Here is a 25,505-nt window from a genome sequence, read left to right as displayed (position 1 = left end):
AAATCCGTTGAAATTCACTTAAATGTATTAAAAATAATGTAATTCTGTTTAAATCCTATGAAACCTTATAATCTTATTGAAGTTTGAAATTTCTGATTATATCCTATGCAATTTTCTGAAATCCAACAAAATTATTTTAAAACCCTTAAAAATTTCAAAATTATGTTAAGTTGCTCGGAATTTGAACAAAAAAAAACGAATCCTTAGAAAAATTGTAATCTCTTGCAATTTTCTGTAGTCCTACGAAATTCTTTTCTCGAAAATCTTTGATATCTCTTTGAACATTTTAGAAGTCACTTAAAAGTTTTTTAAATATTTGAATTCTTTTACAATCTTCAAAATTTTGAAATCATTTGAAGCTTTGTTTTTGAGATTCCGGAAATGTTATTGAATCGTTAAAAAAAGTGTCACAATAGTGATAAGAGTCCAAAGCTTCAGCATCCCGACCATATATTTTTTTAATGAAAATACCTTATACTTGGAAAATGTTCCAATTTTTAAATAGTAAATTTAAATTTTATGATCCATGAAGGAAACTTCATTGAATTCTTTAGAAAAACTTTAATGGTAATTAGTTAGGAAGTCTCTTAAAGTAGAGGACCAAACTTTTGAGGCCTAAGTGCTTCAGCTGCCAATGTGTTGCATTAACGAAAAATGAATGTGAGAGGCATTACAGGATGGTTAGATTTTTAATATGCCTATAGAAATGGTTCAATTATAGAAAGTTTTTACCACTTAATTTTTTCTAGCTTCAAATCTAAAATTAAGTCTTAGGGCGTGCAGTTTAAAATTATAGTATTTTGAAACATTTAAAAGTGAAATTTTGTTCCAAATTTTTTTTATTTTGATTTGAAACTATTCGATTGCATTTTCTACGTTTCCAAAATTTGGAAGTTTAATTAATACAGATCCTTTTATCCGCGAATTTTCGATTAAATTTTTTTAACAAACGAATATAGATGTGTACATCTGACTGGTGAGTTTGTTTCGTATTTTGCGAGATGTGGGGCTCTGATAACCGTTCGCCGCTGGCATAACGTGGAACAAGAATAATGAAAAAAAAAAAAAAAAAAAAAACGACGCGAGAGATATTCCCCTGCGAGATTGTCATGTCCGACTATAGCGCGACGTTTACTACTGCGAACTCGCGCGCTCAAACCGGTGATTTTAACGGGAGTCCAAGGCATTAGACTATTTCTCGCTTTTACCAGCGAACTTCAAATAATAAAAAAATTGCAAACGCTACCCCCTAATTTCTTCCTTTGATCAAAAAATACTGCCGTACATTTTATATTATTTTTCAAAAATTGTTTAGATATTCCACTAGGCTGTTGTAGGTGTGAAAATGAATTTTCTTAGTTTTCGATTTTTGAAGAATACCAATTAAAGAATACAAAATTCTTTCACCCTATGAAATTATTTCTTATTTATTCAGGAATAAGGTCTAAATTGTATGAAACAAAGCTTTTTTTTAAATACATTCTCGGGCTGAACATACGGAAATGTGTAATTTCTTCTCAATTAGTGGTCTGAAATGGCCCCTGAAAATTTCTTTTCTTGTAATAATATGCACATGATTTATTTTAAAATATAAAGAGAATTTTGTCTGCAATGAATAAATTAAAAATATTTATACAGAGTGACAGAACAAATTTTGAATTTCGAAATACATCAAAATTGCACCTTTTTGTAGTTTAAAGATTTCTATAGTACTTCAGAATGTAATTTGTGACTAAACGTGACTGAAAGCGATTATTGTAAATTAATAATGTAACTAATGTTCCTTTAATTTCAAAAGAACCAAGAGAATTTAATTAAATGTATCAGAATTCTAGGTGAATTAAAAAAATGCAGGTAAAACCCAGAGTGATTTCAAAACAATTCAAGGAAAAAGTCAAAATAATTCAAGTGGATTGGCAAAAATCCAAAAAATGCAATTAATTTCACTAATTTGGGAATGGAGTTAGAAAAATTTAAGGGAATGCAGGAGAATTCGTGAATATTTAAGGTAACTTGGAAAGACTTCAAGGTAAAGAAAAAATATGAAACAAAAAATCCATTGAATTAAGTATTGGTGAAAGAATTGTTAAGCCTTAAGATTTGTATTGAGAAAAAACCGAAAACTAAGAAAATTCATTTTCAGACCTAAAATGGCTTAACGGAACCTTTAAGCCATTTTTATTAAAAAGAGTGTATGGCAGTACTTTGTTACCAAACGCAAGAAAGTTAAGGGATAGCGTTTGCGAAATAGAAAAAAAATTGTATTGAGTACCCTAACATAGTATATGGAAAATAATATATAATAATATAATATAATTAAATTTATAACCTTAATATGATATATTAGGGTTATAAATTTTATAAGGCACGAAAAATTATTTTCGAATCTGATCACGCAAACTAGCTTAAATTGTATCTTTTTTAGTCGACAAATTTTTCAAAACAAATAAAATTCAAAATCATACATGATTTAGGCTCGTCTATTTCAGTTTTTTTTTTAAATTATATTTTTGTTCTTTTTATTTTTGCAGTGGCTGGAAAATGAAGACATAAAATTTGTATACATATAAAATTATTCTCTTTACATTTTCATCATTTTACTAAATATAATTAAACATTTTTTACTAATTTTGAAGGAAAATAATAATTTGATCTGAATTGTTTCACATTTTCCTGTAAGAGCTCGGCATACGCGCTTTTTATGACGTTGAAACAATAAAAACCACAAAAAAATCAATAGAAAATACGTTTTTTAACTTTTTTAATTTGTTGACTAAAAAGGTACAACGTGGGATGATGTGCGTGTTAAGAATCGAAAATGATTTTTTTGTAATCACAATGCTTCTAAATGATTGACTAGTTCACATGCAAACATGTAATTTACGTCCTTTCCCGAGAGAGCTTTATATTGCATTTTCAATAATGAAGTATCTGATTGAAATAATTATGATAAGCTAATATACATTGCCTCTCATATTTACTGGAATCCGCTTGTCAATTAACTGTACACCATTTGTGAAATAATTCCAGAAATTTTACAAATTATTCTCATTACACTTCACTATATAATTTATAAATTCCAATTCACTATCCTTCTCTTTATGAGCATTTTAATCCTTATATGTTATCACAAAACTTGAGCTTTTTAGCACAATATTGAAGACGATAAAAAAACTAAAATAGAATGTTAATAAAAGAACCATGCGTTGACCATAATTTATTTGCGTATGAAGTATGCTGTAATAGAATGGTAATTTGAAACGCAAGTGACTATAAAAAAATGCTGGTGACTTAAACGATAAAAGTATATTGTATCAATAACACGATAATCCAAGCCGTAAAGATCGCTTATTTGTGGAAATAATTTACGGTTAGTATATTTAACCATATGCTTTTGTTGGGTACAGGTACTTTCTCTTAGTACACGCGATTTTCCGGAGTTCTATAGGTCTTTTCCTTACCCCCTGGCTTCACTACCATAATGAATGGCTGACTCGCAAGTGGCGCGGTCTCACGAATATAATCTTTGGTTTACTTGCGACCTCGTAAATTCCTAACATAGCAAGTAGACTCTGCAAGCGATATAGGAAGACATATCTGATGTCACCAACGTAACGTTGGAAATTCAGGAGTCGTTGGATAAGATTAAGAGAATGAGAAAATCCTCCCCAAAAAAAGGCCGAAATATTTGCGGCGAAATTGCAGAAAGCGGTCGTCCTTGGGTCGCTCCGCATCTTTCGACTTCACGAGGCTTTTTCTAACCTTCGTATTAGGTCTGTCATACAATGTAACCACCTCTTTTTAGACGTAAAATCCTGCGGTTCTCCTAATGATATAATCATAAATTAGCCTTGATTTTGAAAGGTGATACCAACGTCCAGAATATAGATACCATTATTTTTATAAACCCTTTGGAATGCTTATGTAGCTTTGCGTTAAATAAGCCTTTGTTTATAGTAATTTGCTCTTTTGGGTATTGATTATCAGTTGAGAAAGGTAGAAAATAAATTTGCGATTTTTGAGGAATTTTTTACTTCAACTCTTGGCAGGAGCTAGGATAATCGATTTTGTAATTCTATTTTTTACAAACAGACAGGAATAGCAACAAAACCACGATGCTCTCTTCCTGACACCCAAAAATAAAAAAAAAATTTTTAATCTTTTTGCAAGATTTATGAAGATTTGAAAAATTTCAAGTAATTTTTACAGTATTTACCAAATTTTAAGTAATTTCAAGGAATTTTACGAAATCTATAGATTTAAAGGAATTTTTAAAAAGCATTATAAATTTTGTAGGGTAATCTTAAAAGATTGAAAGGAAATTCAGAGAGTATCAAATATTTTAATGGATTTCAAGGGGCTTTATTAGATTTTATCGGGGTTTATGAGATTTTGTGAGATTTCACAAGATTGCAAAGGTTGATAGAAATTACAAATTTCCCAATGTTTACGGGATTTCACTTTATTTTTGTGGAATTATTATGAATTTCACCAAATTCAAGGGATTTTGTCAAGGGATTCCAACGGATTTTAAAGAGTTCCCCTGAAGAAATCCCTACAGTTCCTAAATAGTTTTAAAGAGTATTTTAAAGTATTCCAAGGAATTTAACGAAATTTCAACTTGTTTAAGAGTTTTAAAAGAATTTCGTAGGATTGGAGAAAATTCAAAGAATTTTTATTTCTACGGATTTCTAAGGATTTCAGGAATTTCAAGGGATTTCACCAGACTTAAGGGATTCATAGGATTTCAAGAGATTTCCATGGATTCTGAAGGTTTTGAAAGATTTTAATGGGTTTAAAAAATGATTACCACCTCGAACTAAGAAATTGCATGTTGCTATTTTTCTACTATTTTTCCAAATTTATGTTACTATTGATATTATTTTGAATGTTTCAAATGAGTCCAAGACCTGCTATGTTCCTAAAGAAGTAATGTTTTTCTGCTTATACAAAGGAATGTAAAACTAAATTTTAATGCCATTCATCTCTAGTGAATTAGTCCCTAGGAGCTTCCATTATTATATGATTTAGAGAACTACTGGGACCGATAAGATTCATGCCAGGGTAATTTACGTTTCCATACTCAAGTAAAATGATATTCCCAGTTGAATTTCTGAGGTAGTCTCATCACATTCTTATTTTCCCTACACTGAAAGAATTAGTAAACGCAATAGAACGGTTTTTTTGAACCATTTTTGTTAAAACAAACTTACTTTGCTGGGAAAAAAAAAAATTTTTTTTGTCATATAAGAAATATTTTTATGAGTCTTGTATTCGGAAACCAGTGAGGAAATTTGTTGAGCAACAGAACATTTTATCAGATTAATAAAGTAATGTGGTTCAGTAAACAAACCAGTTTTTCTGGACCAACAAAATGACTCAACAAAACAGTTTTGTTTCACGAAGAGCAACGAAATTATTTTGTTGAAGCAAGAAAATTTGTGATGGTCAAGCAAAAAAGTTTTCTCCGTGGATATTTACGTAAAGTCCACACAAACTCAGTTCGTGACAATCCATTGAGTTTGGATAAAATTGAAACGGATATTTTTACGGACGTATCGACCGACTGGACATGAGAAAAATGAAACTTCCTCGATTCGGCGACGTTGAATTTCCCGTGTGGAAGAAAAACCAGTTTCACTCGATGCTACTGACCCGATGAGAAATGTCCAAATCTTTCCGCAGAAAGTTTTCGTTCGTCTTGATAAAAGGGTCATGGAAAAAACTTCTGGAAAAGCGATTTAACGCTTATAGAGTGAATTTTATGAAATCTGTGGAAGATAACTATAAAGTATTTAAGTTACTAAAGAAGTTACAAATTATTAGAAAATAATAATGAAAAGGAATAACAGGGAATTTTCATAAAAAATTAGAATTTTTTTTCGGAACAGGTAATTACGGAAAAGAATTTTAATGATAATTTAGAAGTAGATAATTATAAAATATTAACGCTCCAAGTCATAATTCATTACAATTAAATTCACAACTTATTAATTACCTTGGTGAACATCAAAACATCTGAATGAAACAGGAAAGATTTGCCGTGAAACGAGACATTTTTTTAAATTATGTTAATAATAAATTTATTACTGAATTTACTCAAACAAACTCTTTTTTTAGAATTCCTCAGATTTTGAAAACTTCTGGTTCTATATCAGAATTGTAAATAATCATAATTATGAGTTGGAACAGGGAATTCTTAGAATTTCTTTAAAGAATTATAATTTTTACTTTGGGAGAGGGGATTTTTGTAAAGAATTATGATAATTATTATTACAAGGATAATAATTGAATTTTATGTAAATAAAAAGATTAGAAACCTTCGTAATATTACCCAAAAAAAATCATCCAAAGAGCTACACAGTATATTAAGTGTCTATTAAAAAAAAGACCAGTTTTCGACATAAAATGGAATTGTAAAATTTCAGTTAAAAAAATTAATTTTCAATTCAAAAAATTAATCCGTAACTATACACGGAGAGAAATTGTAAGAGATTAATTCAATGAAGCCCGTAATTTTAAATCTACAATTTTTATGTGATTTAAAGTCTCAGACTCGGTGATCTAAAAGCATAGAATTCGAGATCTGAGAGCAAAGGAGCGTGGCCTAATGCCTGAAACTTCGAGACCAATGTTTTAAAAGCAAGGGTTCCGAGATCTTAGTTCTCGCCCCAAACCGTAATAAAATCAAGGAGTAGTGCCGTGAATTAATCTCCCGAAATTTCTGTCTGTGTAGAAATAATTTTTTTTTAACCGAGAAGATTAATTTTTAACAAAGTAGTGCGTTCTTAACAACATTTTTATTTTTGAACTGAATATTCAACCAAAAAGATTAACTTTGAACCAAATATTTGAATTTTCCTACCTAGCGTGGAATAGTTAATTTTCCGGTTAAAACAATTCACAACAACAGCAAATGTTAACCAAGTAGTTACACTTTGAACAAAAAAGGGTTTTAACTAAAATGATGAATGATGAATTTTGAACGAAAAAAGGTTTTTCAGTCGCTATTCAAGAATAGCAAAAATCTTGAAAATTTAATGAAAACGTTATATCATGAGAAAAGTCCCGAATGAACGTCAGATTAAACAGATTATTCGAACAAGAACTGATTTAAATACTCTGTGAATTCCAGATTTTTTTCATTTTTCTTTCTAAATGAGATATTCATTTCGAAAAATAATTATTCTTAATAATGAAATAATAAAGGTCTCTCCAGCTTAAAAATTTGTTGAAGTTAATTTTTTCATATTTTATTTTTTGTGAATCCTTATCTGCAATGTAAGGTGATAAACTTTTTTTTAACATTAATGAACCTGGCATGAGCAGTCAACAGAACGAATCGTAGAGTTTCGCCATTGATAAGTGCGCTTTATCAACTGGATTGACATGTTAAAATGCACGCTCTCTTGTATGTCGACTAACAATAAAGTAAATGCATACCGTATCCAGTGATAAATTATTGTACAACACAAAATGCTAAAAGGAAGTAGAGAAATGTGTAATTAGTTTTTGTAGTTTCTCAAAAAATGAAGAACTGGTAACAGACATACCATAATGTGGTGTAAGGTATTTTGACATGTGGCCTGAGATATTGCCAGGAAAAATCCGAAAAATGAATTTATTTTTTGACCAGGAATCATTTCATTTTTCAGTACGAAAATCTGCCCGATTTAACTTCGTTTAAAATTTCCAATGTTCTAATTTGGAATGTACAATTTTATGGTATTTAAAATTTAGAATCTTTAAAACTGACTTGGAAATAATCATTTTGCAATGTCTTCTACTTTATGTCAATTTTTATGTCAAAATTTTACTTTTTTAATACAAATAAAAATTATAATACTTTGAAGGTACGGCACATTTTGAATATTATTTATATTAAAAGAGTTAATATCGTGATCCTAATTCAAAAATTGTTCAATTTTTATCACTGGAATTGATCGTGAATTTATTTCTTGCATATATGTGTAACTTGTGCAATTTTTATATTGTTTCTAATTATACATTTAAAAAAACAAATTTTTCAGTTTTTCATGCTTAATATTGAAACTTTTTAAGTTTAAAAGCTTTTAATAGAAAATTATGTAATTTTTTATGAATGCTCGATTGAATGTTTTATTTTGACATAGTTTCTAATTTTAAATTCCTTATAATATGAATGTTTTAAATTAAAAGGTTTACAATTTAATTGACACAGAATTATTCTCTTCAGTATTTTTAACTCTCCCTAATTGCCCTTGAATTCTTCTAAATTCTCCTCCCGAATTCTTTTTAATTCGAACGAATTCTCATGAATTTTGTTTAATTCTCCCGTGATTCTATTTAATTCACTTTAAGTAGCTTTTAATGGATTTTTGTGATTTCTTTTAGTTTTTATTTGAATTCTCTCTGAATTCTTGAGTTATCCTGATTTCTTTTTTTTATCCTGAATTTGTTTGAATGATCCTCGACTTATTCTGAATTCACTCGAATGTTACTTTACTCAATGGATTTTTAAAGTAATTTATTAATTTTCTATTTTAATTCGCGTAAATTCTCCTGAATTCTGCTTAGTCTCAACTGATTAAATTATATGGGATTTTTTTTTTTAATTTTGTCCAAATTCTGTGGAATTTGCTCTGAATTCTGTCCACTCATATTTTATTCCATTCTATAAACATTGTTCAATTTTTTAAATTTTATTCTCTTAAATTTTTCTACATTCACTCTAATTTTACTAATATTAACGGAATTTTTAGAATTTTTTCATTTACTTTTAAATTCTTTTGAATTTCCCTACAGATCTTCTAAATTTTATCCAATACTCCCTGAATTCATTTGATTCCACTTAAATGCTTCTCAATTCAATGGATTTTGGTGTTTTTGTAAATTTTATGCTTAATTCCCCTGATTTTTTTTTAATTCATGTTGCATTTCTCAGGCATTTCATCATATATTTTTTTAATTCCTTTGAATTTTTCTAAATTCAATCCAAATTCAATCAATTGAGTTTTTTTAAAATACTTTTGATTGGTTTTTGATTCTTTTGTGCTTTGTTATTCATTCTGAATTTTTATCAATTTCATTGAGTTTTTCTCATTTCCTTTAAATACCATAAATGAACTCTAATTTCATTTAATTTATTGTTTTTCCCTATAACTCTTATCAATGTTATGGAATTCTTTCCAATTCATTTGAATTTAAAAGAGCATTATTTACATTATTAATGCCTGTTACTTAATTCCAATTACTTTTTAGGGTTCCCTAGCCCCGGGCAGTAAGTCTTATAGTTTCAATCGGCTGTCCGACCGGCCATCGTACTTTTTTTCAAGAAGGGGAAGTAAGGAGCGATATGGGCTGGGAAGGTAGGGAAAGGTAGGCGAAATGAGGGGAAATTAGGGGCGGTAACGTTAGGGAGTTGAGGGCGGGAAGTAGGGGACATTATGAGGGGCGGTGATAGTGGTAGGGGAAATGATGAGAAGCGAAGGTAGGTGAAGTATGGGGACTTGGGGAGGGACTGAAAATTGGGTTTGGTGGAGTAGTCAGTAGTCAGTAGTCAGTAGATGAAGTGAGTGTAGGTAAGAGGAAGTAGGGGAAATGATTAGAAATGAGGGTGATTAGTGGTAGGGAAGTGATTGATTGTTAAGGCAAGTAGAATTGGAATGCCAGCTTGTGAAGCCAGGAGAGTGGGAAATAGTGGAGGAGGAAGTCGGGGAAAAGATGGAGCGATGGTAAAGTGAGGGAAGGGGAAGTGCGTTATTGTAGAGGAAGTAGGATATGATAACCTTCTTTGTAGGAAATTTGTAGTTTTTTAGTTAATTTTTGGGTTAGAAATTAGTCATTTTTGGTCACTTATTCGGTTTAAATGGATGACGTTTCCCTTTTTCACATTTTCCAACTAAATTATGCAGTGGCAGCCCTGGATATAATCCGAATCTGTATAAGAGTGGAGAAAATGGAATTTAGGAGACTAGCAATTTGACGCCCATGAAATTGGCAGGAATAGTGAAGGTTATTTACGAAGTTGCTGTTCCCTGGCAGAGTTGAGAGAATACAGGTGAGGATGGCGATCCCAGTTGGTACGTGATCCAGCGTTCGAACCTACCATCGGAGGATGTCCCAATTCTTTTATCCACTCTTCCTCCTAACTCTCGATATTTTCCTTACTTCGTGCCTGGCTTTCTCTACGATCTACGAAAGAGAGAAGGATAAAAAAACACAGGCGTGCGAACGACGAACTTTGCCAGGCACGTCTTTCCCTACTGTTCGTTCGGAACGAAGAACATTGTCAGCTAAACCTCTACCAGCTCCTGCCAGACTCTTCTCTTGCTGTCTATACCAGACTCGAAATTGCTTCTTCTTTAATTTCTAGAATTTTTCTCCAAAATACGAAGGAAGCAGGCATCAAAGTTTAAACAAGTCCGAAATCGAATGCATCTTTAATTCAGAGAAAAAAAGAACAGATCAAATATGAATTCCTCGATTTTCCCCCGTTTTCGAGAAATTTTTCCTTTCTCTCGTTTTTCGCTTAAATGCAAACTGAATTAATAGCACCCAATAAAAAACCCAACTATTTTCGAGTAAAAGTGTATTCATTGTTGTTCAAAATTCCACGAATTGGTCAAAAATTGAATTATTTGGTTAAAAAGTCATGTTTTTGTTGATAATTCAACTGTTTTTTGGAAAATTTGTCTGTGTTGGTAGAAAAATCGTTCTTTTAGATTAAAAAATTCGCCAATAATGGTATATAGTCATTTTTTTTTTTGGTTAAAAATTAAAATGTCTTCGAAAAAATGTATTTTTTTGTTTGTTAATTAAAATGCAACTATCTTGTTGAAAATGTGTTTTTTGTAGCTGAAAATCCAACTTTGCATGTTGATAAATCAACTGTCTTCTAAAAAAATGGTTTGTAAGTTTGAAATTCAACTATTTGATTAAAACTTAATATTTTTTTGTCTTAAAATTTGAACTTTTAGTTTCAAATTCATCTTTTTAGTTTGAAAATTTATCTTTCTTGCTTGAAACTGGACTTTTTTGTCGAAAATTCAATAGTCTTTTTAAAAAATCGTGTTTGACTTTAAAAATTAACTGTTTGGTTAATGCTTGAACTATTATGCGGATAATTCGTATCTTTATATTATTTGGTTGTTAATCTTTCTATTTAGCTGAAAATTACTATTTTTATTTTTATTTTAAATTGTATTTTTTGGGTAAAATTGCAACTGTTGATAGTGAGGTGGAAAATTCAACCATTTGTTCAAAAAGTCATATTTGTTGGTTAAAAATTTAATTGATTTGTTGAAAATTCAAACTCTCTAATTAAGAATTCATTTTCCATGGTAGGAAAGTTCACTTTTTTGTTAAAAATGTATCGATCTGGGTTAGGTAGTTTTTGGGTAGAAAAATTATCTTCTTTGGTTGCAAATTTATCTTTCTTAATTAAAAATTAACTTTCTCGTTGAAAATTCAACTGTCTAGTAAAAAACTCTACTATTTGAGTATCAATACTTTGATTGCATTTTTTTATTCTGTCTAGTTGAAAACTCATCTTTCTTGGTTGAAAATAATCTTTTTTGTTGAAAATTTATCTTTATTTGTTCAAAATTCCACTTCCCTGGTTGAAAATTATCTTTGGTTTGAAGTATCACCCTATTTTCCCCGCTTTGAGAACATTTTCGGCTATGATGTCTGAAAGAGCTTGAAAATAAGAGACCACGTCTTTTTTTTAATATTTACAGTTTATGTAAATTAATTCTGAGTATGTGAGTAACATAAAAAATGAAGGCTTCGGAACGAAATAGAATAAAAACCGTTTTGAGTGACGGTTTTATTTTATGGGAAGACAATGCATTTTTTACACTTGACTTATACTGCTATTTCGGTTTGTCGGTAGCACAGCACCAAAGGGATTCCCTATTCTAGCTTCTCAGCAAACAAATTTCGTATTCACTACCGACACTCTTTCTACTTTCCTTTCTTGGCCTTCTACCTCTCATTTCGAATCCGCAGTTTTCGATTTTACGAGCTTCTTTGAACATCAATTTTGTCTGAAACACAATCGTTATTAATGGTAAACCAATAAGGTTGTTGTAAAAAAATTAATTTATTTTTCAAGTTTAACTTATGAATTTTTGTGAATACCCTGGTTAGTTTTACACCTTTAAAAGTTTGAAATAATTGCTCAAATATTTAAATCGTCTTCTTTGTGACTTTTAGCTAATTAGACTGTTTAAAGCAATCTAATAAATTAAACCATTTAGCCGACTCGCTGACCAAATGTTTATATTTTATTTTATTATACTGTTTATAGAACAGATAGGCGAGGGGGGTGTATATAAAGATTTCTACCTTATCTTACCTTACCTTATCTATTTAAAACCTCTTAAATTCCTGAAAATATTTTTTCCCAAACATTTTTAGAAAATTGTTGTATTTTCTTAAAAACCTTTCGAAATTCTTTTAAAGCTCTTAATGTTTATTTTTGAAATCCTTAAAAAATCTGCATTTCTATAAATCTATTAAAATTTAAAATTCTTTTTGAATCTCTTCAATTATATTCGATCAATTCTATTCTATTCTATTCGATATAAGTTATTCGATTTTTAACATTTTCAAACATTTTTTAATCTTACCTAATTAAAATATTCTGCAGAATTAAAAAGATTGCCTTTAAAATCTTTCAGATTCTTGAACTTTTTCCCGGCAACCTCAATTTTTTTCATTTTCAAAAACCTTGCAAAATTCTTTAAAAATCTTTACAAGTTTTGATTATTTTTAATTTATTTTTAAATTATTTTTGAATGAATGTTCCTTAATTTTTCTTAAAGTATGCATTGCAAAATTGCTCAATTTTGCTTCAAAACTTTTTACACGCTGTTTAAAAATTTTAAGAAATAATTAAAATTGTTTTGTGATCTTTTTTCATTTTTCTCTTAGAGGTGTTGACAAACCAATCATTGAAAATTATGCAATAAACTTTTTTTCATTCTCTTGACACTGCAAAATTCAGTTTATCTAAAAAAAATGTGTATCCTGAAAAATTAAAAAAAACTTTCGAGTCTTCCATATTATTTTTCCACACATTTTCAAATCTTCAAAATCTAAAATTATTCTTTTAAAGCAATAACTAAACCATTTAGAATTGTCTCAGAAATATCTAAAAAAAATTAAATCTCCTGAAATCTTTCGTAATTATTATAATGCTTCTAACTTTTTTTCGAATTCTTTAAAATAAGTTTTGTCCAATATTTTGATGTTTCTTTTCTCTTTAAACATTAAAGAAAGTTTATACATTATATTGTGGTAGCGAAATGTTAACAACAGAATTATTTCCTGTTATTAAAAAATTATTTACAATTTAAATTTTTTGATGCATGAATAATGTTTAGAAACATTTAGAAATAAATTTTATTTCTAATTACTCTTATGTATTCAGAAGTTTTGTTATACAAAGTTGATAGTGCAGAAAATTCATAAAGCCTATCTACTGCATACTATTTTAATTCCGAGAACCATATATACCTTCAGAGATCAAATGTGCCTACAATTTTTATCGAAAAGGAGCAATGTGCTAATATGGCAAAGATGAGATTTTCTCTACCGATACTTCCAATCGAGAAGGTTTCTCATTCCTCTCATTCATAATTCATTCGATTCTTTTTCTGCGATTGAGGCTATATTAAAAACTCATCATCCGTGGCTTTCTTTAATCTTGTTCTGTTGGCTGAATCTTACAAGACAATGTATGCCTGCCCACTCAGAGATAATTTCCCGGAAGTCATATCTACAACAGGAAATCGGAATCTCTATCAGTCCCGGAAAACGATAAAGAGACTGAACTAATTTTCTCATTTATTTTTATTATTTTTGTTTTTGTTCAAATGACTCTTTAAAATGTAGACCAATTTTATGTTTAAATTATTATTGGACTGTGTGAAGAGCGAAGAGAAACTTCCATCTCATTTACATTACCTCATCTAAGTTCATAATATTATCTGTTTATATTTATTGTACTAATTGTTCAATTGAAGTTTAGTTCATACCTCTCTCCCAAATATGTAAATATATTAATTATTCAGCAAAACATAAACGAAACTGCATATCAAATAAACATCAATTTTGCTTTGAAATATGTATGTCCTAATTATTGGGATTCTTGATTATTCATGCGGTTGTTTGATTCGTAATAATAATAATAATAATTGGAGAGATAATATTGCAGAGAAGAGTCATTGACGAATGGGCTCAAAGGCCGCGTTGAAACGGAATCCTATAATTAAATTAGTACGATAAAACTGTTTTCGGATTAAATTATTAACTTATAATCATTTTCCTGATTTAGAAACCACTATTGACACGCTTTTACACTTTTTTAACGATGCAACTATTGTGTTACTGTTTTGATACTAGTTTAAAAGATTTTAAAAATATATTAAATATTTCAGGGTATTGTACAGCATTTCAAAACATTTCCAGCGATTTAAAAAAATGTAAGGGATTGTACAAATGTCAAAAGATTTCAATGAATACAGTGCATTTTAAAAGATTTTGTGGAATTTACATTTAATTATTTTTAAAATTATTAAAGCTTTAAACAAATTTTTCATGAAAGCTTTATGTTTGAGCAAATACATTCCTCCTAGAATTTGAAAGTCATGGTCAATTAGAACCTTCAATTTCAAAGTTTCTGAATTTGAATAAAAAATCTTTTGAATACTGGATATGTTTCACAAAAAGTAGTGTTTTAAAGGAATTTTTTTCCAAACTTGAAATTGATTAAAATGTGAAGAGTATTGGAGCATTTTTCTAAAATGTTAAATGGATTATTTGAAAATTTCAAGCTTTCCAAAGATCATCATTCAAATTTTATAGTTTAAAAAATTCTAAGTTTTAAATTGAGTTTCCAAAATTCAAAATGTTTTTAATTCTTTATTCTTTATTCATTTAACATTGATGGTTTCAAAATTTTAAATAAAAATTTTAATTTATATAAATTTCAAGGAATTATTAGAAATGAAAAGTTTACCATCATCTTAATATGATCTTAACAGAATTTTAGCGATTTTAATCGATTTCAGTGGATTTAAAAGATTTCAAGGGATTTGATATATTTCAACATTTTTAAAGAGATTTTGCAATATTGCAGGTTTCAAGGGGTTTTGCAGGATTTTACTCGATTTTTATGGGATTACTAGGGAATTTATATGATTGAAGGGATTTGATTAATTTTAAGGGATTTCAGTACATTTTCATAATTTTACTAGTATAGAGCATTTAAAAAAATTAAAAGAATCGAACAAGATTAAAAAATTTATGAGGGTTTCAAACATGTATCCCGCATATATACCATTGATATGATTCAAATTGATAATTTGAAGTGATTCCGTCGGATGTCTATAGAACTGTAGGGAAAAATTAAATGAAATTTCAAGGGACTTATACATTTTTTAAAGAATTTCAACAGATTTCAGAGGTTTCAATAACGATTGTGTTTTATTTATGTCTAAATAAATTTATAGTACCGAATTTATACTTTCTTAAATAAGATGTCTTTTTATCATTTTCACTAATCTTAGAAAAATACGTTTTATTGGAAATATTAATATGTTAAATTGAATTTTAAGTACTTGAAAAATAATAACATTTTTAAACAATCATTTATTAAATGCATGGCCTACAGGAACAAATTTAAAAATAGATTAAAGGAGGCAGTATTACCAATATTATTATTTAAAAAAAATGTTAATGAAAATTTATTTTTTAATAATATTGGATAATTTATTATTCATTTCTTTAATTAGTTGATGGTGATAATACGAGTAGATTTAAGAATATCCTGTAATCATAAAATTCCTAAACTTTTCGTTTTAACGTATTAAAAAAAAACTTAATCCCTCGATTCAATATTTCTCAAATTTGACGACACTTTGTGGGGGTTCGTAGGTCCGGGCAGAAACCCTTATAGTTTTGTTCAAAATAATGTGAAATGAGGAGTGTGAAAACAAGTGGAAATGAGAAGAGGGAAGGAGGAGAATAGAGGGGAAATTATTACAGAGAAAGTAAAGGAAAAGAGGGTTGGAGGAATGCGGCAAAATGAGGAAACTGGAAGTAGGGGAAATAAGGGGAGGGAAATTAAGGGACAATTTAGGGAGAGGAAGTAGAGGATGTGAGGGTAAACTAGGGTAGAAGAAGCAGGAAAGTGAAGGAAACTAGGGCAAAGTAAGGGAAAATGGTAAGAACTTAGGTAGGGAATGTGATTGTAATGAGAAGTAAAGACAATTATTGGAACTGGGGATTGGTGGTTAATAAGGGAAAGTAAGGGGTGGGGTAGTTCGGATGTGTAGGGAAATTAAAGTGTTGGCTGGGGAATCGATGGAGGGGAGAGGTTGTGTTAGCTGTGAAAGTGATGAGAAGGGGAAGTACTCGAGGAAGAAGCTGAGAAAGGGAGGGGAAGCAAAGGATGAAAATAGGAGGGTAGGGGTCTATTTTGACTAATTTTTTAGAATTTCTCTCATGAGTTCGTGGTCTATAAATTATGTATAAGATATTATTGAAAAGAATATTTTGTTAAAAGAGTGCGGTGGAAGTTTCCTAGCGTATTTTCACGATTTCTTCTAGAATTTGTATCTCAACCAATGGGGTGTAGATGTGCACCATTTCCACGTTCCGGTGATTATTTCACGTTACTTGCCCGAATAAGCTACGCCCTCTCATAAATAAAAGAATGCGTATATGCTCTACTATTTACTCTTTACACTTAACTTACGGGTATGTAAATAGCTCACCCTTGGGAAGGAAACGTTACGGCTCCTAAATCCATTCTAAAGTATTTACCTTTTTCGCGCAACTGCAGAAATAATGGAAAAGCTCTCCAATTTAATCCAAAAATATCTCAATACTTAATCTAATTTTTTTTTATTTGTTATGCAATTTAATAAAAATTTCTGCTTCAAGAAAATAAATTTCTTGTAAGAGTCCATGCCTACATTATTTAGTATTTTCTTGGGGGGGGGGGAGGGCTTACTCGCTTTATACCATTTGAGTGAAATATTCAAATATTTGCTTAAAAAATGTCTGTATTTTGTTGAAAAATTGTATATTTTGGTTGTAAATTATTTCCTTTTGGTTCAAAAATCAACTACTAGGTTAAAAATGACATCTGCTTGGTTGAAAATTAATTTTTTCAACTCAAATTTTAACTTCCACTTTTTGGTAGAAAATTGAGTTTTTCAATTTATATTTTCAAGAATTTTGAATCGTGACTTTTCAAAATTATAGGCCTTTGCATGACATTTCAGAAATTTTACACGACGAAGGAAAATTGTTCCGCGGGCCTATGCGTGATATTAAGTGCATATAAAAAATGTTTCAGAAAATAACAAAAAAATTATTTTGAAAAAAAATGTCAGTTAACAAGTTAATTTTAAACTATAAACATTCAAAATTAATCACGTTGGCGAATTTTCAATTGTAAATCTCTTCAAAATAGATCTGTGTCGAAATGAAAAACATCAGACAGGTCAACATTCCAGAATCACTAAGAAATATATTATATTTTTGTCATTTAAACAAACATAGCTTAAAAATCAATAAAATCGTTTAAACTTTAAGAAAAAATTGTTGTTGGAACAAAAAATCATTTCTTTGAGAAAAGAAATTTCTTTTACTGGGAACCAATTAATATTTTTCTGTTATTCCAAGATCTTTTTCAGAGTTTATATTTTTTAAGAACACTTATTCTGACTTATAAATTGATTGAAACAAATAATTTGTTTAGTACAATTTGTTTGATTTAAACAAAACATTGACTTTTATTAAACAATGCATTTGTTTAAAATATGTTCATTCAAATTCATAAAAATATTTGTTTTATTCAAACAAACAATACAGTACAAAGCAGTACTACAAAGTGCCGCTGGCGTGATAAAGCGCTGCCGGCGGTTCCTAAGTAACTAACCTAGAATCTGAATTAATTTATCATGCGATTTATTTGATGGCATTGGTATTTTCTCAGTGTTGTATTATTCTGAAGGTTTTTATTTACTGTAAAATCTTAAATTAATTGAAAAATGGACGAAATATCTCTAGTTTAGGAATTACTTGAATTGCAGGGCGTTTACCTTGGATATAATTGAAGTTTTCGAATGTAAGTAGGTCTTTTTCACTACTAACCTCCTTTCTTTATGAAGATGATTTATGACATCAATCATGTTTTTATTCTATTATAATTATCATTGTATAATTAAAACCAGGAACACTTATATATACATTCAATTTAATTGTTTAACTCTGGTTCATTTTTCATTATTGTAATTTATTATTGTTTTATTCAGAAATGAGAAACACAGAGTTAACAATTAACAAGAATTAAGCTTCGGAATGAATACGTGTTTCTGGTTTTATATATACAACAATCATTATGATTAAGAATAAACATATTATCGAGCTCATACATTATTTTTATAAGTAATGCTGAATTTTGAGGTTAAGCGTAATAAAAAGATTTACTTCACTTGAACAAAGTCTATAATTAATTGAAAATATATATATTCAATGTAAACAAGAACTTATTTTGAACAAGAGATTTATTTGAACAAATCAAAAATGTATTTGAACCAAACAAATAAGGACAAACAAAAAATTTATTCGAAACAAACAAAAATTTGTTTGACCCCATATTAAAGAAATAATTTGTTTAATTCAAACAAACATTTTTCTGAGTGTAATAAAGGCTGAATAATTTTTGGAGCAGGGTAAATTTAAAAAATGGTAAAAAAGTTTTTATGGTTATTTTTCTACAGAATGAAGGGAAAAAATTAAAATACTAATCTATAGTTAGACCGATATCTTTATAGCAATCTTTAATTGTTAATGACTTAAATATTATAATGCCATACTCCCATCAGACCCTTCAAAAGCTCACATGCCTTCCCAACCCAAATCCTGTCGGATTTTAATTTCTAAAATCGCTTACCGTCTGCAGCCGGATTTATATTAAAATCGCTCCCATTCGTCTACATATTTAGTTAGAGAAGTGGAAAACTGTAGAAAACCAAAACTCCTGAGCATAGTCCGTTATTGACAGACGAGTTTAGATGTAGACATTCGATAACCTGGAGCGCCGGCATTCATCATCTGCGTCAAAACCTCCCGATCGGCAAACTGTCACCCATCCAGAGCGTTAACCGCGTCCGCCTGTGCTTAACATTTGAGATCTCGAGGTCCAGAATCCGAGAAATTGACAAAATCCATAATACCCCACTCTGCCATAATGCTCGACTCTGTTTTGTGTGCAAACAATATAAATTTCTAAAGTTCTGCTTGCTTGTTGTGGGTGAGAGTAGGTGGAGGAATTATATGTCGTTTTCTGCTGATTTTGTGATAATTACCGGATCTGGGTCTTTAACCACACAATACTACGTCTTCCTGACTGTGACCCGGATTTGAGGAGGGCGTAGTAAGGGTAAATACTGCAAAGGGATAGATAAGATAGCGGTGAAGTCGACAGAAATTAGTACCAAACTGTTGGAATGGGTACACGATAATCGGACGTTGATGATTAGTCACCGGACGAGACTTTAAAGCATTAGTGATACGCGATTCAAAACTTTTCTCATTTCAAATCAGTAAAGTTGGCATACCACCGAGATAATAATTCGAGTGACACGAACGAGCGCGCATCTGGCGACCCGATAATGCGAAAAGCTCATCGCTCAAATTGTCATCTAATACTAGTTCTGATTAAAATTTCAGTTTAAAATAAAAGGAAATTTTCTTTGAGTTCATAACTTTATTTTCTTTTTAGGCTTACTAAATAATTTAAATGAACTTATTTTATAAGAATTGGTCTCAAAAATAGTTATTATTATTCAAGATCCCTACTGGCGCTAACAAAAAAGATAATCATTTTCGTCTATAAGCCCCTGTGATATTTGTTATTACAAAAAAATAGACCAAACGATCGAAATTTAAATTTAATAACTTAGATATTTAATAGTCACACTGATCGACACTCCTTTAACATTGAATAAATTCTTAAAGAGTTGGCAATTTAGGTCTACAGAATGTACGACTTTCGACAAAACATTCCCAGTTCTAATAAAAAAGAATATATTTTTCGCCAATAAACATTTGTAATATATGTTATTACAAAAAAATAGACCACATGAGCGAAATGTAAATGTAACGTTTTGAATATCTAGTCACACTAGTCGACATCCCTTTCACATATAATAAATAGTTGTTTTTTCCAATTAAAATTAAGTGTTACGGAAATATATATGCAGGGCTCAGACTCATAGCACTATTGACACTATTTTCTTCAAACGACTTTTTTGTCACATTTTTAATATAGTCACTAGAGTTCTTTTTTTAAAATAAAGATGACTTTAGTCACTTCTTTCAGTCAATTAAAACCGAGAATCCAAAAATTTGTTAGAGAATTTTCATTAATTTGTCGAAATTTACTGCAATTTTACTGAAATCAATGGAATATTTTAGATTTTTAAAATCTTTTTCAATTTCTTCAAATTCATTTGAACCTATTCCATGAATTCCTTTAATTTATCTCGCATTCTTCTGCATTCTTTTGAATTCTTGTAAATTCATAAACTCACCTTCAATTCCCATGACTGTCATAGAATACTTTTGAATTATTTTGATCTTTTCTCAATTAATTGAAAATTTAATTAATTCAATTAATTTTTTCAGTTCGCTTGAATTTTTTTATCTACCTTTAATATAACTTTTAGTCAATTTTAGTCACTTTTTGGGTTAAAAAAGTTATTCTCCTTCGGTAACTTTTTCGGTTTTAGAATATCTTGAAAGATTCCAAAGTATTAAAAAGATTTCAAGAGGTTTTAGGAAATCTTAAGCACATTCATCGAATTTGAAAGTGTAAATTTTTTTTTTTTTAATTTTTAAGAGATATTACAAATTTCAATATAATTCACGGGATTCCAAAGTATTTCAAGGGATATTTAGGAGTTTAAGAAGTTTGAAAAGCTTTCCAGGAATTTTAAGAGGACTTCAGGGGATGTAAATGATTTCAACTTATTTAAAAAATACTGTGTTCAGGAATTTCACTTTTCTGCAGTTTTCCACTTCTCTGAACAAATATGCATGCGAGTGTGAGCGCTTCTAATATAAATTTAATTATTCAAAATATTGCAGGATACTATTTCGCTACTATTTTTCGAAGCTTATGCTTATATGAATAATATTTTAACATGTGAATTGTAATAATCCTATAGTATAAATTCATTACAGTCTGATTATTTCATTTTCCTTCAAATATAGTCATCGCACTAAAAAAATAGATTTTCAAAAATTAATTCTAAGAAATACGAAAAGCAGTTTTTCCTAACTACAATCCCTTGGCGACCAGGACATGTAATATCTTTTCGTAAAGGATTTTTTTTATATTTTCTATTGTGTGCATGCTCAAACATTCTTAAAATATTTATTGACGGTTATTATTTTTCTATACAATTGTCTATTTTTGTAGAAAATTAATCTCCTTGGTTGAAAATTTATCTTTTATTTAAAAAATGAACTACTTCGTTAAAAATTCGTTTATTTCGTTGAAAATGCTTACCTCAAACTAAGATGTTTTTATATCAGAAAGAATATTTTATAACGGCCAGGGAAAACAAATAATTGGTCAAGGAATTTAAAAATTAGAATTCTGTGGCAATCCTGGTAAATACCCTTATGTGACTATATATCTTCAGTGAATTTTTACTAATTCGAATTTAAAGATTGCGTTTGGGATTAAAATTTGCTTTTTCATTTTGATAAAAGCAACAGTCCGTTAAGTTGAACCCTTCATCTGAGAACCCTGAGAGAGCCACTTGTTCAAACTGTCGGTGTACTTGCCACTTCCTTTCCCTTCTTTCATCCCGCTTTGCTTTTCGTACCTCGTTCCCTACGCTTTCTCTTCTTTCATTCTTACTCGCATACTCACCCTCTCTTTCTTTCTCTCTTTATCTCCCTCTCCCTCATCCCTTGCTTAAGCCACTTTATTTCCATTCCGGTTGCTGCATTCTTTATTTGTACTTCTACTTTTTCCTATACATATATCCAAGCTTGACCCTCTGACTCTCTCCGCGAATGAAAAATATGAAAAGGATCAAGTGAAAGGGAAAGAATCGATAAATGGAGATGTTTTTGTATTAGCAAACACTTCATTGAAAAGTTTCATTCCCTGTGTTGGTCTTTTCTCTTAAACTATTGAATTGACTTGAAAAATAGAGTAGCGGGGGATTTCGGAATGAACTCCTCGGGAAATTAAATTTCGTCCTGGTTGCTTGTTTTATTGTAGATATATATTTTAAAAATTCAAGAAGGAAGCTAAAGTTGTATCTCAGGAAAAGAAAGTGTGTAGAAAAATAGTTTATAAGAAATGTATGATGAAGAGTGTCAGCAAAGTGAGAAACGCCTGGCACAAAAGACCTTGGATACTAATGAGCCCGCGTGGAGAGCTTTACTTAGTAAATGTAATTAGATTAAAGAGTATAGATCTTAATATGAGATTATCAGTCAGTTTTCATGCATTTTTGTGTGATCCATGGCATCTGATGATTTTTTGAAGTTCTTCGCCCGGGGTTTAAATTGATCACAAATTTATACATCCTCCTTTATATCTATCACATTTTCCTTTCTAACTTTTCTCATATGAATTCCTTGATTCATGGCAAGTATAACGTGGCTAGAGCCGAGTGAGTTAGACTTACCCCGATAGTGATTTCTCTTTATGTTTTAATAATTAAATAAAAAGCCAACAAGAAAAAGGGTAATTTTTTACCAGAAAACCTTGGAAACTGCAATTTTTTTAAGCTTGAGTGGCCACCCTATAATTAATGAATGGAGCTTAAGTCAAATGTTTATTTGTTTTTTAGTATTTGGTAAAAGTTTGAAAAGTATTTTTCATTGACGCAGTTGGCCTGTCGTTTTGTTGTATTCGAAGATAGGAAGTAGATAAATAATAGGAGTCTGGATCCAGTGACACCCCCCTTTAATCCAAGCCTGATCAGGCGCATTTCTCGCTTCCGCCTCGTACACATTGTTAAAGTCTGGCTAGCCTTCTACCTGGGGCGTAGCAATTGTTTTGTAGAAGAGGTGATTTATCGCGACGGAGTTCTTGCTCTGAACTTTTAAAGCCGCTGACTGCACCGGTTGAAACTGGAAACACGGGAGGCACAACTTTTCTAATTAATGATAATTAGTTCAGAAATTTAAGGCTGTGATAACGAACAACTCACTCGCTCGCTCGTTTGTAAATACGATATTTAATATGAAGACTCAAAGAATCTTCTCTCTCCCTTCTTCGGCCAAGCAGTTAAGATAATAGCCTCCTTTCTTTTGCGTTAAAACTGCCCATAAACAAGCGAATAACAATGCCGCCCGTACTTGGTACTGCCCAGGTGCAAGTAAGAAAGATAAACTTTTTCTTTTTTTTTCAAATTTTATATCGAGGCAAACCGCATTCCAAGCATACAATGCTTTTCAAAGTTTAAGAGTAAAAAATCATGGCGAATCCAAAACTGCTCTCCTGATCTATTTTGAATTATACCTTTCTTTTTTTGTGATCACGCTGATCGTTTTGACAGATTTCCGGAAATTTTTCAATTTTTTGTATACTTTGAATTTCTGTAAATTTACCAAACTTTCCATAAATTTCACAAAAATTAAAATTGCCAATATTTAAAAATTGTTAGGTAATTTATAAATTTCAAACATTTAAAGTGTCGAAAGTTTTTTTGTACTTGTAAATTCTTAAAATTTCAAGGATTTTAAGATTTTTCCAAATTTCGAACATATTCACACACGAGTCTTAAAATATTTTTCATACGATTTTTCCACCTCCGCCAATTTTCGGGATTAAACGCAGTCTTTAAAAATAGAGCTTAAACAATTTCTCAATATGAGTAGAAATCATAATCTTCAATCAAAATTTCGAATATCCAAAGAACTTTTGGTAATTGATAAATTGCAAGAATTTGAAAATTGCAGAAATTAAAAAAAAAAATTATCTCAAACTTTTTAAAAAATTTTTACAATTATAGAAGTTCAAACCCCCCTTTAATAATAAAGTTCACGAAATCCCTCCATATGAGAAGAAATCACCATCAACAAAACAATCAAAATTTAAAATATTACAAAAAAATTTAATAATTGATAAAGCTGTATCTAGTTTCAAAAAATTGTTGTTGTTAGGAAAGGGGATGGAGTAGTCGTCCCGAGTTTTTTTGGTACGACTAGCCAAGCTTATGAAAAAATATTGGATAACGTCCTAAATTTCGGAACGATGAGACACTTCAAATTGATCAACTTCAAGAATTTAGAAAATATAAAAAAATTTAATTTCAACAAATTCAAAAAAAATTACAATTGTAGAAGTGTGAAAATCCCACTTTAAAAATGAAGTTTACAAAATTCCTACATTATGAACTGAAATCATCATTATCAATCGAAAGTTAAAATTTTTAAAATCGTAGTAATTCATAATGTTCATAAACTTGAAAAATGTCAAATATTGAACAAAATATCACAATTTTAAAGGTTTAAAAAATTGATGGTTACACAGTTTTTATAAATTTAACAAATTGATGGTACTTCATCAATTCGCCGTAAATTAAAAAAAAAAGTAAATAGAATTTTATAAATTTCAATTCGATTTTTTGGTAATTCATAAATTTAAGATAAATTAAATAATCTTTTGGTTATTTATAAATGCACCATAAGTTTGCTCTCTTATCCAAAGTTTCATCAATTCATATCAAAATTAAAATAAAGTTTTTAAGTTTCCTTCATATGATCAGTAATAATAAACATCAATCCAACTTTCAGAATTAAAAGTATTTCAAAAACGTTTAGTCATTGACAAATTTCAAGAATCTGTGAATTTTCAAATATAATTTTTTTCTTATTTTACTAATTTCCAAAGTTTTCAAATTTTTTCACCATTTTATTTTTTTCTTTGAGGTAAAAATATGGAGGCTTGAAACTAAAAATGGTAAAATTTTAATAGTAAAAGCTAAAAGAAGTAATATCGTTCGTTAAATACATGATTAAGGGTACGCTCCACCACCCCCCCCCCCCTCCCCGGGTATGCGCCGTTCACCTCCACTTTACAGTAATTTATAAATGTATGATAAATTCGAAACATTTTCCAAATTTCTGATCATTTGTAAATTTACCATAAATTAAAAAATTTCAAATATATAAAATTTTTTCGTAATTTACAAAGGACCCCGCACCCAATGTACAGTAAAATGGCCACCGGTGAAAAATTCTAAAAAAATTTTTTTTTTGTGTTTTCGAACCTGCAAAGCAATAATTCGAAGGAAAAAAGGAAGAAAAATGGACAGTTTTTTTACAAACAATTGTCAACGTTTCAATTTTTACATGTATTTTAATACAAAAATGCTGATTTTCGTGAAAAGTTTTTTTCCTCCTAAACTAATAGTTGGATTTGGTTCAAACTTGCACATTTTCACTATCATTCCTATTAAAACAAAAGG

The 25,505-nt window shown here is 29.7% G+C and overlaps 1 protein-coding gene across 1 annotated transcript in view; it reads left to right on the top strand.

The window, feature by feature from the left end:
* The window catches only part of LOC117171767 (semaphorin-1A-like), a 470,590-nt gene that overhangs the window by 392,617 nt on the left and 52,468 nt on the right, over positions 1-25,505 (top strand). The gene's annotated exons all lie outside the window — the stretch shown is intronic.

Source organism: Belonocnema kinseyi, chromosome 4, assembly GCF_010883055.1.
Source record: "Belonocnema kinseyi isolate 2016_QV_RU_SX_M_011 chromosome 4, B_treatae_v1, whole genome shotgun sequence".
Taxonomy (NCBI): Eukaryota; Metazoa; Arthropoda; class Insecta; order Hymenoptera; family Cynipidae; genus Belonocnema; species Belonocnema kinseyi.
Note: the sequence above shows the minus strand (reverse complement) of the source record. Positions and strands in the feature narration are given on the sequence as shown.